Below are 14,122 nucleotides of genomic sequence, written 5' to 3' on the forward strand. Positions count from 1 at the left end.
AACCAATGATAGGTGGAAAATTGTAGATTATTTTGCATTTACCTTATTGTGTATGAGACTGAGCACTTTCTCAGAAGTTTAAAAGCTACTTGTATATTTTGTCAACATCCTTGGTACATACTTCTTAAAAATCACTCAGCTGCAAATTCCTCCAAATGCTTCCTCAGGAGAAGCCCTCAGACTTGGACTTTCTGGGTCAGAATTTGCATTTTTAAAAATCTTTCTCCACAAATTGTCTGTTGATCCTCCTGCCAGGACACAGACCCGAGACATCTCCCTTCAGTCACCATCGGCTCTGTGTCTCATAGGTGGGAAATGACACCTCTATGTTCTCAGAGGTGGCGGCTGGAACCTCTAAGCCTGCTCAGGGAGGTGGAGGGGCAGGCCCCGCCTTCAGCCCCACCCCCGTCACCTTTAGCCCCTCCCCGTTACCTTCAGGGCCCCCCCCCCCCCCCCCCCCCCCCCCCCCCGGCCAGCTCCCTGCCCCGCCCGCTGAGCAGCTCCACCCTCCCGCCTACGCAGCCCCGCCCCACCTGCTGCCCGGCCTTGCCCCGGGGCTGCATGGCCCCGCCCCGTGCGTGCTCTGGCGTCACTCGTCATGTGATGCTCGCGCAGGGTTGAGAAGGGGTGACAGTGACAGTTGCTGCGGTTGGTCCTTTGTGCACTCGTGTGACTCCCTTTGAGTGAAGCGCCCTGAGCCGTGATGGCGAGCGCCTAGGGGAAGGCGCAGACGAGCCCAGGGCCGCCTTCCCTCGCTGCGCTGGCCTCCCGGTCCCGGAGCGCGCGCCCGCGCCGTTGCTAGGCAGCCGCCTATGGGCGCAGAGGGCGGGGCAGGCTTAGGAGGAAGGGTCCGGTTGCTTGTGCACGGGAGAGGTTGTGACGCTGGGGCGTAATAATGCCAGGCAGAGGGCCATGGAGCAGTACTGCATCTTGGGCCGCATAGGGGAGGGCGCTCATGGCATCGTCTTCAAGGCCAAGCACGTGGAGGTGAGCACCCAGTCCTTCCTTCGGTTCCTTTGAGATCTACCCTATGTTCGCACCCACGCATGGGCCATTGCTCCTGCCTCCCCTCAGCTTTTTGTGGCGTCCGCCTATCTCTTGCCCCCTTGGCGGGGTGGGGTGCGGCCAGCTGTCAGCGGTGCTTTTAGATGGCGAGTGTTCCCTGTGAGCTGGTGTGGTTATCTCTGAGCTGTTTTCCCAGCGCTGCGACTCCTGGCCCTGATATCCCTCCAGAATGGGGTAGGGGGTGCGTTCCACTCTCACGAGGGCCTCAAGCCTCGCATCCCATTCCTTTTCCCAGCCCGGGATGGGGTAGCAGTGTCTGCGTCCTGTCCCAAACAGACTGGAGAGATCGTGGCCCTCAAGAAGGTGGCCCTACGGCGGCTGGAGGATGGCATCCCCAACCAGGCCCTGCGGGAGATCAAGGCCCTGCAGGAGATTGAGGACAGTCAGTATGTGAGTAGGGCTGGTGCCCTGTGCTGGGGTTCCTGCCATTATCCACTCACTTCCACCCTGGGGACTTGCTGTCGTTTGCTTCCTCACCCCTCACTACTCCCTTTCCTGTCCACTTGTTCACCCTTATTCCCCCCCAGTTATTTCATTCCTCACTCACTCCCTCTCTGTTCACCCACTTATTTCTTTGTGTACTTATTCATTTATTCACTAACATCCCTTTTTGCTCAAAACTTTTAATGAATTCTAATAATAAGGATAATTGCCACCCATTGAGCTCCCATTGTGTTCCGCAGGCTGGATTAGCAGCTTTATGTACATTGTCCTTCTTCTTCTTTTTTTTTTTTTTTGGTCTTTTTAGGGCCACACCCACAGCATATGGTGGTTCTCAGGCTAGGGGTCTAATCAGAGCTGTAGCTGCCGGTCTACCACAGCCACAGCAACGTGGGACCTGAGCCCTGTCTGTGACCTACACCACAGCTCACAGCAACACCGGATCCTTAACCCACTGAGTGAGGCCAGGGATCTAACCTGCAACCTCATGGATCCTAGTCAGATTCGTTCCACTGAGCCATGATGGGAACTCCACATTGTCCTTCTGAGTTTTCTCCTCTGATTGGGGAATCAGTACATTTTAACTTTGGGGCCCCCATAGGCTCTGCCCTCTGCTGGGCACTGGTGACGAACACTGACCCTGACCCTGACCTGGCTCTCGAGACAGGACAGAGGCTGCAAGACCCTCCTGGCCTCGTTTGTGCTGTGATGGGCCCTGGAGGGGCTGTGGGTACAGGAGGAGAGACCACACCCGCCCAGCCTCATTCTCTCTGTGCACATCTCTCTTGACCGTGTCCTGAATAGAGAATGTGTGTAATTTCCTGGGGAATGCCAAGGGCAGGTCCACCCACCCAACAGTGGGTGATACTCTGGCTTGCTTCTTATCCTCTGGAGATGTTCGTGCTACATCAGTGCCAAAACCATATTATACAACTTCATGTGTCATCCTGGTTTTGTGCGAAAGTATTTTGTATATGCCTGTGCATATATGTCTGTATGTGCCATGTCTGTTGCTAAGTCTGGTGGAATATACTTGTGAGGTTGACAGTAGGTGATAGGATTCTTCTTTTGCGATTTTTTTTTTTTTTTGCTTATGAGTTTGTGTATTATCTGAATGTTATGTGTTTGTCTCAATCTGTAAAGTGATTGTCTCCTACTCTCAAAATCAGAAAAGCAGTAATATGGCCCTTCTCTCTCTCTCTTTTTTTTTTTTTCTTTTCTTCTGCTTTTTAGGGCTGCACCCGTAGCATATGGAGGTTCCCAGGCTAAGGGTCTAATCAGAGCTACAGCTGCCAGCCTACACCACAGCCACAGCAATGCCAGATCCAAGCCTCTTCTGTGAGCTACACCACAGCTCATGGCAACACCGGATCCTTAACCCACTGAGTGAGGCCTGGGATCAAACCTGCAACCTCATGGTTCCTAGTCAGATTTGTTAACCACTGAGCCATGATGGGAACTCCCCCCTTCTCATTTTTTGAGGAAGGTAAAAGGACTTGGCAGCAGCTTGTGCGTGGGAGAGGTGGAGGGCCCATGGGGTCCCGTGTCCTGTGCATCAGCAGGCCTGAAGGTTCTATCTTTAAAACACTCCAGATATCATTCTAGCCTTGCCCAGGCCATCTTCACCTCTCATCAGAATGACTTTGCCCCCCAAACCCCCTCCCTGACCCCACTCTACAGTCAAAATGTGTAGTTGAAGTTATCCACTCTCCGGCTTGAAAAGCCCCAGTGGCTTCTTTTCACTCCAAAAGAATTGTCACTGTCTGCTGTCACCCACCTCCAGTCTCTCTCTCTCTTTTTTTTATTTTTTTTTAGGGCCACACCTGGGGCATATGGAGGTCCCCAGGGGTCGAATTGGAGCTACAGCTGCTGGCCTATGCCAGAGCCACAGCAACGCCAGATCTGAGCCACGTCTGCGACCTACATCACAGCTCATGGCAATGCCGGATCCTTAACCCACTGAGCAAGGCCAGGGATCGAACCCACAACCTATGGTTCCTAGTCAGATTTCTTTCCCTTGCGCCAGGGTGAAAACTCTTCCAGTCTCTTTTTCTATTCATTCAACACTTAAGTTTCTCTTGCCTGACAAGTACATCTAGGCTCCAGGAGTACAGAGCAGCCTCCTTCCTGTTCTCGCCTCTGGAGCCCTGTGCTCACTGTCCCCCTGCCCAGAACTCCTTCCCAGATCCCTGCATAAGTGAGCCCAGCCCATCTCTTCTGTCTTCATCAGAACCTTCATCAAGATACCCCATAGATTTGTTCTTATGCCTGTCAGTCATTTGTCCCCCGAACTCCTTAAAGCCCATCAGGACCCCCTCGCTCTTGCTCCTGCTCACTGCTGTGCAGCCTGGCCCTTGTGACCTGTGGGCCCTCAGGAAGTATATGTGACATATCTCCTGCTGTCCCAGCACTGGGAGATGTGATCACCAGTGCCTTCTCTTGGTTCTGGGAGTTAATGGCTGTAGAAGAAACAGGAGGAGACGTGTGTGTGTGTGTGTGTGTGTGTGTGTGTGTGTGTGTGTGTGTGTGTGTGTGTGTTTCCAGGTGATTTTCCAGTTCGTAGGCTGGGTGGGGGACCAGACACTGCCCTAAGTGGATTTTCTTAGACCTCCTTTCTCCTGCGCCTTTACTGGAGCATTAGAGTAGGGTCTTGCCTTCTGTTGGGAGAGGGGAGCACATGAGAACACCCAGCTCCCTGATTCTAAGCTCAGATCTCCTGTCACCTTTTCTGCCTGGTCTTCTGTTGAGGCAAGAGCCGAGAGTTCCACAGAGGGTGTGAGCCACGTGAGTCTGGGGGCTGATGGGATGCCTCTCCCCCTCCCCCACAGGTTGTGCAATTGAAGGCTGTGTTCCCACACAGTGCAGGCTTTGTGCTGGCCTTTGAGTACATGCTGTCAGATCTGGCTGAGGTGCTGCGCCACGCCCAGAGGCCACTGGCCCAGGCACAGGTCAAGAGCTATTTGCAGATGCTGCTCAAAGACGTCGCCTTCTGCCATGCCAACAACATTGTGCATCGGGTCAGTTCCAGCGTGGCCTGGGGTGGGACCTGGGGGACCATGATGTAGGGCATGCTTGGAGAGGGGACAAAGGGGGCAGGCCCATGTGTGAGTGGCCAGGGGTATAGCCCTGAAGGAGGTGCGGTCCTGGGCTGACCCGGGTGCTCAGCCTGCCCAGCTCTCTTATCCCGAGGTCCCATGGGGGCTCACAAGGAACCAATGCCTCTTTTTGTGCCCTCAGGACCTGAAACCAGCCAACTTGCTAATCAGCGCCTCGGGCCAGCTCAAGATAGCGGACTTTGGCCTGGCCCGGGTCTTTTCCTCAGATGGCAGCTGCCTCTACACGCACCAGGTGGCCACCAGGTAGGGAGGACCAGTTCCCAGGCAGGACCAGGCAATGGCCAGGCCCCAACCCTCCCACTGGGGTAGAGATGCTTCTGGACCTTCTGTTCAAACAGTGCTCCTGGAGCTGGTGTGGGGGCCAGGGTGACCTTCTGGGGCAGGCAGCTTCCTGACAGACCGGTGACCTGGCTCTGACCACTGCCATCCTCTCACAGGTGGTACCGAGCCCCTGAGCTCCTGTCTGGTGCCCACCAGTACAATCAGGGTGTTGACCTGTGGTGAGCCTCCTGTGGGCTGGGCAGGGGGTGGGTGCGGGTGCTCGAGTGATCTTTCCCACTGGGCATTGAGGTCTCCAGGCTATTAGGGGCTGTTCTCCTGCTGTGAGCTTAAACATACAGGGGTGCCCTGGGGGTGTCTTGCTTGGTTAGAGTATCTCTGAGGAGTTGGAGTCACTGTTCTTTTCCATGAGAGTTTTGAGCTGGGTGGGGGTCAGGTGGGATGAGAGTGGCTGTCCCAGGAGGAGGTCTCTGGGTGGAGGTTGGGAAGGTGGTCCGGCCATGGAACGTCTGCTTGCAGGGAGTGACACCCTGGAACACAGTGTCCCTGAGCTAGCCCAAGGCCTGGGGCCCTGGATGGGAAGGCCCTGAACAGTTCTCTAGGGTAGGATGGTCTGTATTTGCTGAGACTGTGAGATTTGGGGGCCGTTTTGGAGGTCTTCCCTGGGATGGGAGGACAGGGTGTATGTCCAGAATGGGAGGCTCTGAGAGGTCTTAGGACTGCTGAGGGGTTGAGGCCTGAGAGCTGCAGAGGAAGGGGTATAAATTCTGCGTTCTAGACTTGAGGGGTTGAGGCCTGAGAGCTGCAGAGGAAGGGGTATAAATTCTGCGTTCTGCGTTTCCCGGTTTGGGGGTCTGTATTCTTCACTCTGAAGCCTCTAGGCTACTTTGTGGGTGTTTTGACCCTGGTGTCAGGCGTGAGTGCTGGTGCGGGGAGATCTGTGGCTGTGCTGAGGTCTCTGAGATGTTTGTGTTCTGTATCTGCAGGGCCGTGGGATGCATCCTGGGGGAGCTGTTGAACGGGTCCCCCCTTTTCCCAGGGGAGAATGACATCGAACAGCTTTGCTGTGTGCTTCGCATCTTGGGCACCCCCAACCCTCGTCTGGCCGGTTTGTAGGGCCCTATGGAGGGGAGGGGTGGGACAGGTGTCCTCTGTCCCCCCAAGAGCTAGTGAGTCCCCTGGCCCACACCTTCTCTCCTGTAGCCCCACAACTCCCTGACCTCCCATTCTCTGTCCTGGCTCAGCTCAGGGGCTCCTCCTGCCCTGCTGGAGGCAGGAGAGCTGGTCCGTGTCCCATCCCCTGTCTTTTCCAACCTGTCCCTGGCACTCACACAGCTGGGCACAGAGTGGGCTCCCGAGAAGTGGAGGAAGGACTGAAGGACGGATTGAGTGCGTGATGACAGAGTGACCTGGTACAAGCAGGGGCTTGGCAGGGCGGGTACCAGCCCTAATGGGCCTGCTTCTCCTCCAGGAGATCACAGAGCTGCCTGACTACAACAAGATCTCCTTCAAGGAGCAGGCACACGTACCCTTGGAGGAGGTGCTGCCCGATGCCTCTCCCCAGGCCTTGGACCTGCTGGGGCGGTTCCTCCTCTACCCTCCACTCCAGCGCATTGCAGCCTCCCAGGTAGGCGACACCTAGTGCCCTGAGCCTCCTCGTTCGTGCTCATGTGACCCAGCAGGTTGAGGTCCCCCAGAACCTGTGATGGGCTCGGACAGAACCCCCGGAGCCAGTGCAGGAGGGTGTGGAGCAGCTGAGCCTCTCCTGAGCAGACCCCAGAGGGGCTGTGGTGGCCAGGGGTGGCCCATTAGAAGGGCATGCCCACATTGCAGAAGAGCACATCTTCAGGTTATTGGTGACTCACCTCTTCATGCCTTTATTCCTTCAATAAGTATTTACTCAGCATCTGGCACACACCAGGCATTGTCCTGGGCCCTGGTGCAGAGTGAACAGACAGACGTAGCTCGTGTCTGTGGGATGTCCAGCCTGTGGTGAGGCAGGGCAGCCAGTCTGTGACAGCCCTGAAGAGTGATGTTGGGACTGACTTTGGGGTCATGTAAGGCTTCCTGGAGAAGGATCAGTTTAAGCACAGGGAGCTGTTTCCCCAAGAGAAATAATGAACAGAGGCCTGGAGAGGAGAACCCAGGACAGGTGGATTGTGGCTGGAAGGCAGGGGAGGAGGGCAGGGCCACCTGCCAATGGCAGGGATGGCATCAGAGCCTCTATCGGGTGTACCTGTCCTCCCCTCCTTGCCCTTGGCCCTCATACCTTGGTGAGTTCCCATGTCAGCAGTGCCTTCAGAGTGTACTGAGGCCAACCGACCCCTTCTCAGCTCCCTGCTGCTGTCCCAAGTCTAAGTCACCCCCCCGCCCCCACCCCATGGTAAGCTTCCCCTCCTGCCCATTCCCCTGGCGGAGAGGGGGATCTTGTCCAGGGAGGCTGTCACACCCTCCCCTGCAGGGCCCTCCTGTGGCTCCCTCTCAGAGGAGAAACTCAGGTCCTAGTGGCCCTCAGGCATCACACACTAGGGGCCATCCTCTTGGTGACCCTGGCAGCTTCCATTCCACTTGCTCTGGGGCCCCTCCATGTCCCTGGGCCTCACTCATTCATCCTTCAGGTCTCTTCTCAAGCGCCACCCCCTGGGGCTTCCCCTGCCCATCTTCAGGTCTGCAGCCTCTCCGCTGTTCCTCTTTCCTCCTCACTGTCCACCCCCCACAGCACTCATCATCCAATGTGCTCTTTCTCCTACTACTTTATATTATTTATTCTCCTCTTTGCTCTGTTTGCTGCTGCATCCTGGGTCCCTGGAGCAGTGCTTGGGCAGCAAGCACTCAGAGGCTTGGAGTCAGCTGCACTGATGAGCAGAGGGAGGAAGGCCTCTTCAGGGCAATGTTGACATCTCCCCCTCAAAGGGAAGTGAGCTGAAGCTGGGATGGGGAGGTGACTGGTTTCCTTTTGCTGTCCCTTGCTTGCTGCCTTCAGGCCCTCCTGCACCAGTACTTCTTCACAGCTCCCCTGCCGGCCCACCCCTCGGAGCTGCCGATTCCCCACCGCCCAGAGGGACCTACCCCCAAGGCCCACCCAGGACCCCCCCACGTCCATGACTTCCACGTGGACCAGCCTCTGGAGGAGTCGCTGTTGAACCCGGAGCTGATTCGGCCCTTCATCCTGGAGGGCTGAGATGCTAGGCCAGGCCCCGCCAGCGTGCTCCCCACCAGAACCACCCAGGCCTCTTGTTCCCCAGCTCTGGCCTGATTCAGCCACAGGCTGTACCTGGTCCTGCTCTCAGCTGGGTGATGAGGACATCCAGCCCCAGCAGAGGGCACCTGCGGCCTGCGCTGTCAGCTGCCGTCTGTGTGCTGCTGACAGGTCCATCCAAGGAGGCAGTGAGTGCTGCTGCTGTGTCTGCCACCATGCTGCTTCTCTAGCTGCCACCTTATTGGTCAGAGACAGCCTCGGTAGAGCCATCTGGGGGAGCACTGAGTGTGAGATGTCAGAAACACAAGTGGGGAGGAAAGTGTGGTTTGATTTTGTTCTCAGAGACATTAAGCACTAGTTCAATTCTGAGATTTAGGATAAAACCCAAATAGTCCTACCTGATGTGTACCCCTCTTCAGCTCCTGTTGAGGGATGTGCCTGAGGTAGCATGGTCTCCTGGCCCTTGCTTGTCTCTGGTCACTTGGAAAGTAGCCCCATTCATGGCCGCCTTAGTCTTGGGGATTTTCTAGGTGCTTCATGTCTTGGAGCTCCCACTTGAAGGTGAGATGACAGAAGTCAAGGCCCAGGGATGGCTCAAATTGGGGACCCAATAAGTGACCCTCCACATTTTTTTTTCTTTTTCAGGGCCAAACCTGTGGCATATGAAAGTTCCCAGGCGAGGGGCAAATCAGAGCTACAGCTACACCACAGCCACAGCAACACCAGATCTGAGCCTTATCTGCAACCTACACCACAGCTCATGGCAACATCAAATCCCCAACCCTCCAAGCAAGGTCAGGGATTGAACCCACATCCTCATGGATCCTAGTTGGGTTTGTTAATAACCACTGAGCCACGAGGTGAACTCCGTGACCCTCCACATCTTAATCTGGTTACATCACCCTCAGGATAAGCATGAGCCAGGACCACACAGGCCACCTCCTTACTCAGACACCAGGCAAATAGGACAGACATTCCTGAAAATCATTTGTTAATTCAGTAAATCCAGTACAATCCGAACTGGCTCTTCTTTTTCTTATTTAATAATTTGGTAAGCCAATTCTGAAATATATGCAGAAATGAAAGGGTTAAGAGGGGGAGGCAGAAGCAGAAGAAAAGGAGAAAGATGAAAGGACTTAGCGTATCATATCCCAAGACTCAGGGCTGTAATAAATAAGAAGTGTGGAATCAGCTCACAGATATACAAAAGCAGACAAATGGAGAAACTTAGCAATCTTTTAGTTTAAAACATTCATTTTGTTCCCATGTGGATAAACTCCTCTGAGCACAGAGTTCACAGAGAACTAACACTGCCACAGTCACTGCCCTCCAGGTTTTTAGAGGGCAAAGCACAGTTGTTGCTTTCAGGGTAAAGTCTGAGTGTCTCATAGGTCTTTAAAGATATTTTAAGGATCTGGCCTCTGCCTGTTGGACTACCCACATCTGTAGACTCTAACCTTAAGTCTAGCTCAATTTCTAGTTATCTCTCATCTCCACATAAATGTGAGGCTGTACCCACACCCTGACTGCTGATCCCTGGCCAGTTCCACTCACAAAGACCCTAAACCTTAGTCCGCCCTGACATTGACCCTCACTTTGGCCTTGAGCCTTATGCTGAACCTGACCCTATCACCCTGACCCTGACATACAGTCACTCACCCTCACTCAATTTTTTGCCAACTCCTTCCCCATCTATACCTGGCTTGGATCTTGGCATTGACTCTCAGCCTCACTCAAACTCTGACCCTGCTTGACCTAGAATTAACCTTGTGTATGAACTTGGCTCTCATCTTCACCTTAACACTGACCCTCTAATTGACTCCTTTGATGTTCATTATAACCCTGATCTTGACTTACCCTTGACAATGACAACTTCTCTCCCACTGATCGTGACCCAGAACATTACCATGAATGAACCACTCGCTGCTCTCCATCTGATTCTGACCTTTAACTCTACCCCTAGAATGAATCCTCACCTTGGTAAAGACTATCATACCAACCTACCCTGCCCTTGAACTTGAGCCTTGGTGCTGAACTACACTATGCCAAAGGTGAAAGAAATATCTGTACCCCAAGCCTGACCATGACCCTGATCTTAATCCTGATTTTGACCTGGACCTCAATTTCACCCTGACCTGGGTCTTCATCCAAACACAGAGCCTCATCACTGACACCCTAACCCCATCCTGACATTAAAGCTGACCTAGACACTGATCCTGAAATTGAATTTCACACTGACATTGACCTTCATTTTTATGGTGAATGTTCATCCTCAGTCTGATCACCTTCATTTGACCCATCATATCACACTGAACCTTAACCTTGAACCTGATTTTTGACTAAACCAAACTGATCCTCTCTGATAATCAGAATAATGTCCCCCCAAAGACGCCCATGTCCTGACCTATAAATATATTGCCTTAAACAAAAAAGGGACTTTGCCGATGTGATTAAGGGTACATATTTGAGATCGAAAGAGTATCCTGGATTATGCAGATTGGGCCAGTGTAATTGGTGGTGGGGAGGGAGAGGTGGAGGAGGACTTGATTCCTTCCAGCAGCAAGAGGAAAGGAACCCCACCTTGACTTCTAATTGACCTTGGCCTTCACTCTGATCCTGGCCATTATCCTCATGGTTGATCTTGACTCTAAGTCTGCATTGATGCTTAATCCTGAACATCAGCCTCGCCCTCACCTTGACTGAATCCTACTCAGAACTGGACATTCACTGCCAACCTGAATCCAACTTTCAATCGTTCTTTCATCCTGACAACCATGATCCTTACCCTGACCTCATCCTCTTACGGATCCTCTCCGATGGAGTCTCAACCTGATCCTCACACTGATCCTCGAACCTGATTCTGACACCATGAGCCTGACCATCCTCTTAGCTTGACCCCTACCTGATCTAGAATTTTACCCTGGACACTCACCCTCATTCTGATCTTCATCACTGTCTGCCACCCTGACTGCTCTGACACTGAACTTGACCATGACACTTGCTTTTACATTACATTTACATTGTTATCATTTATGCTAACTCTGATCTGATCTTGGCCGGGGCCACAACCAAGTCCAGAGTGAGCTCCTGGTATCAGGACCAAGGCTGGGGTAAGAGCCAGGGTGGGTGCCATGACAAGGGAGGCACCAGGTTTTTGGCAAGGGCCAGTGCCATGGCAGGAGGGAAGCTGGAGGTCATTGTGAAGGCGACTGTGAAGGTGGGAGTCAGGGCTAGGGAAAGTTTAGGGTGAAGTGTGTGTTAGAGTGTGCCTGGGTCAGGTAGGGACAAGGGTAGGGTAGATGTGTGATGTTTGTAAAATCAAGGGTTTTGATTAGGGCAAGGCTGAGGAAAAGGACTGAGTTCTGCGTAAGGGCTAGCACCAGGGCAAGGGCTCAAAAGGTGCTGGGTCATGGACACCCCAAGGTCCAGCTGGTCTGTGCAAGGGCAAGGGTCAGAGCGAGGGTGAATGTCAGTGTGAGGGAGGAGGCGAGGGTCTGCCGAGTGTCAGGACAACGCAAGAGCCAAGGGGCAGGGCAGAGACCAGTGGAAGGCCAAGCAGAAGGGGGTTCGGCAAGCTTTTGGGACCTGAAAGAGGACGGCTGGCAAGGATTAACCTGGAAGGGCTCGGCCTGAGGGGCGGAAGTGGGAGGCGGGGCTGGGCATGAGGGGCTGAAGCAGGGCGGGGCAGTGCTTGGCCTGTGGGGCAGAAACACCTGGAAGGCGTGACCTGGCCAGAGCGCCTAGGGCGGCGGGCACCATGCAGGCGCAGTTGGGTTTGCCTGAGTGGCATCACGTCTTCTCGTTTTTGGAAGCTCAAGACCTGCTCCGCGCTGCCCAAGTGGACAAGGTAGCGCGTGCAGTCCCAAGCAAGAGGCAGGGCGCAGTTCATGGTCCTGCCGTGACCATGCTTTACGTCCCCCCTGGACTTCAGTTTCCCAAATCTGGGAGGGGGAGTCGGGTGGCTCTGAATACGCACTTGGCAGAGGACGTTTGTGGACCCCGAAGTGGTAACCTCGGCGGCCTTTGGAGGGTTCGCTCTGAAAGTCTCCCACTCCTTTGCCCCTCTGGCTGCCCGTGCATCCAGAGCTCCTGGGGGTTGGCCTGTGCTGGGCAACTGTGAACAGGATTCACCCCTTTGGCTTAATGATCCCGTGTCTTTTGGAATATTCTGGAATTTCCCTTCTGGAGTTTTCCTGGAAAGCCACGATTTCCACACGAGTGGCACCTTCTTCGGGCTCACCGGGTTGAACTCCCATACTGGTTGCACCAAGTGCCTGTTGAGTGCGTTAATTTGAGTAGCACTTCCCCCCAAGCTACAGGTGTGCTCAGCACACTTGCAACTAAATGATTTATAGGATCTTTGTGTCATGTCAGTTCTTCTCCCCTCTAAACTTTTTCCTAGGAGCAGAATGTTTGTCTCTTGCATCACTGTGTGTATAATCACTGTACACACCCAGTGTATGGCCTGACATTTAATGTACTCACAGTGAATGAATTTATTTACTTTTAAAATACATTATTGGAGTTCCCTTCCTTCCAGCTCAGTGGTAATGAACCTGACTAGTCTCCATGAGGACCCCGGTTCAATCCCTGGCCTTGCTCAGTGAGTTCATCCCAAATTGCGGTGAGCTGTGGCGTAGGTCACAGACGCAGCTCTGATGTGGTGTTGCTGTGGTTGTGGTGTAGGCTGGCAGCTACAGCTCGGATGCGAACCCTACCCTGGGAACTTCAATATTCCCGTGGGTGTGGCCGCTAAAAGGACCAAAAATGAAATAAAGTACAATAAATTTTTAAAATACAGTATTATATTGGAGTTCCTGTTGTAGCTCAGTGGTAACAAACCAGACTAGTATCCATGAGGATGTGGGTTTGCTCTCTGGCCCCATTCAGAAGGTTAAGGATCCAGCATTGCCGTGAGCTGTGGTGTGGGTCACAGACATGGCTCAGATCTGGTGTGGCTGTGGCTGTAGTGTAGGGAAGGAGCTGCAGCTCCGATTTGACCCCTAGCCTGGGAGCTTCCATATGCCCCAGGTGTGGCCATGAAAAGCAAAATCAATCAATCAATCAATCAATCAATGCATGATTATGTAACTTTACATGATCAGACCCTTGCCTGAATTCTGTAATTACTATTTTATTTTATTTATTTGTCTTTTGTCTTTTTAGGGCCACACCCATGGCATATGAAGGTACCCAGGCTAGGGGTTGAATCGGAGCTGTAGCCACTGGCCTACATCACAGCCACAGCAACAAGGGATCTGAGGTGCATCTGTGGCCTACACCACAGGTCACAGCAATGCTGGATCCTTAGCCCACTGAACAAGGCCAGGGATTGAACCCACAACCCCATGGTTCTTAGTCGGATTTGTTTCTGCTGCCACCAGGACGGGAACTCCTCAACTTCACATTCTTACCAGCCCAAAAAAACTTATTAAAGGCTGAGAGAAACTTTGGTCTTGGATGAGTGAGGGCTGTGGAAGTGGGTCCTGGGCTCAGAGAGGATGGTGGTTATTTCTGCCAGAGCTTGGAAAGCCGCATATGTGGATGGCATCCTCAGAGGATCTGGACCATAAGAAAGCTCCGGAGGGTTTCCACTGAAGCTGTGTAGGCTCTAAATCCAGGGTGGACCAGCCAGAAAGGCCACAAAGTTGGAGGATGCAGGTGTGGGCCTGAGGGAGGGGGAGGAAAGATAATCTCTTCAACAAATAGTGCTAGAACAACTAGATAGCCATATAAATCCTCGCATTTAAAAACATAAGACTCTAGAGATAGGACTTATACCTTTTTAAAAAAATGATTGATTTACAATGTTCTGTCAATTTCTGCTGTACAGCAAAGTAACCCAGTCTCACACACACACACACACACACACACACACACACACACACACATATATATGCCTTCTTTTTCTCACATTATCCTCCATCATGTTCCATCACAAGTGATTAGATATATAGTTCTCTGTGCTATACAGCAGGATCTCCTTGCTTATCCATTCCAAATGCAAGAGTTTTCATCTACT

The 14,122-nt window shown here is 53.1% G+C and overlaps 1 pseudogene across 1 annotated transcript; it reads left to right on the forward strand.

Annotated features, from left to right (window-relative positions):
- The first annotated feature begins 847 nt into the window (after window positions 1-847).
- On the forward strand, window positions 848-9,120 carry LOC146396368 (cyclin-dependent kinase 20-like; annotated as a pseudogene). Its single transcript, XR_014827204.1, has 8 exons — window positions 848-987; window positions 1,342-1,455; window positions 4,335-4,523; window positions 4,744-4,865; window positions 5,060-5,122; window positions 5,888-6,009; window positions 6,373-6,528; window positions 7,885-9,120. The product of XR_014827204.1 is annotated as a cyclin-dependent kinase 20-like (transcript).
- The last annotated feature ends 5,002 nt before the right edge of the window (window positions 9,121-14,122 follow it).

Source organism: Sus scrofa, chromosome 14 (genome assembly GCF_054392235.1).
Source record: "Sus scrofa isolate SSC_HxYL_T2T_F1_AM1 chromosome 14, Sscrofa_HxYL_maternal_Yorkshire_Landrace_v2.0, whole genome shotgun sequence".
Taxonomy (NCBI): Eukaryota; Metazoa; Chordata; class Mammalia; order Artiodactyla; family Suidae; genus Sus; species Sus scrofa.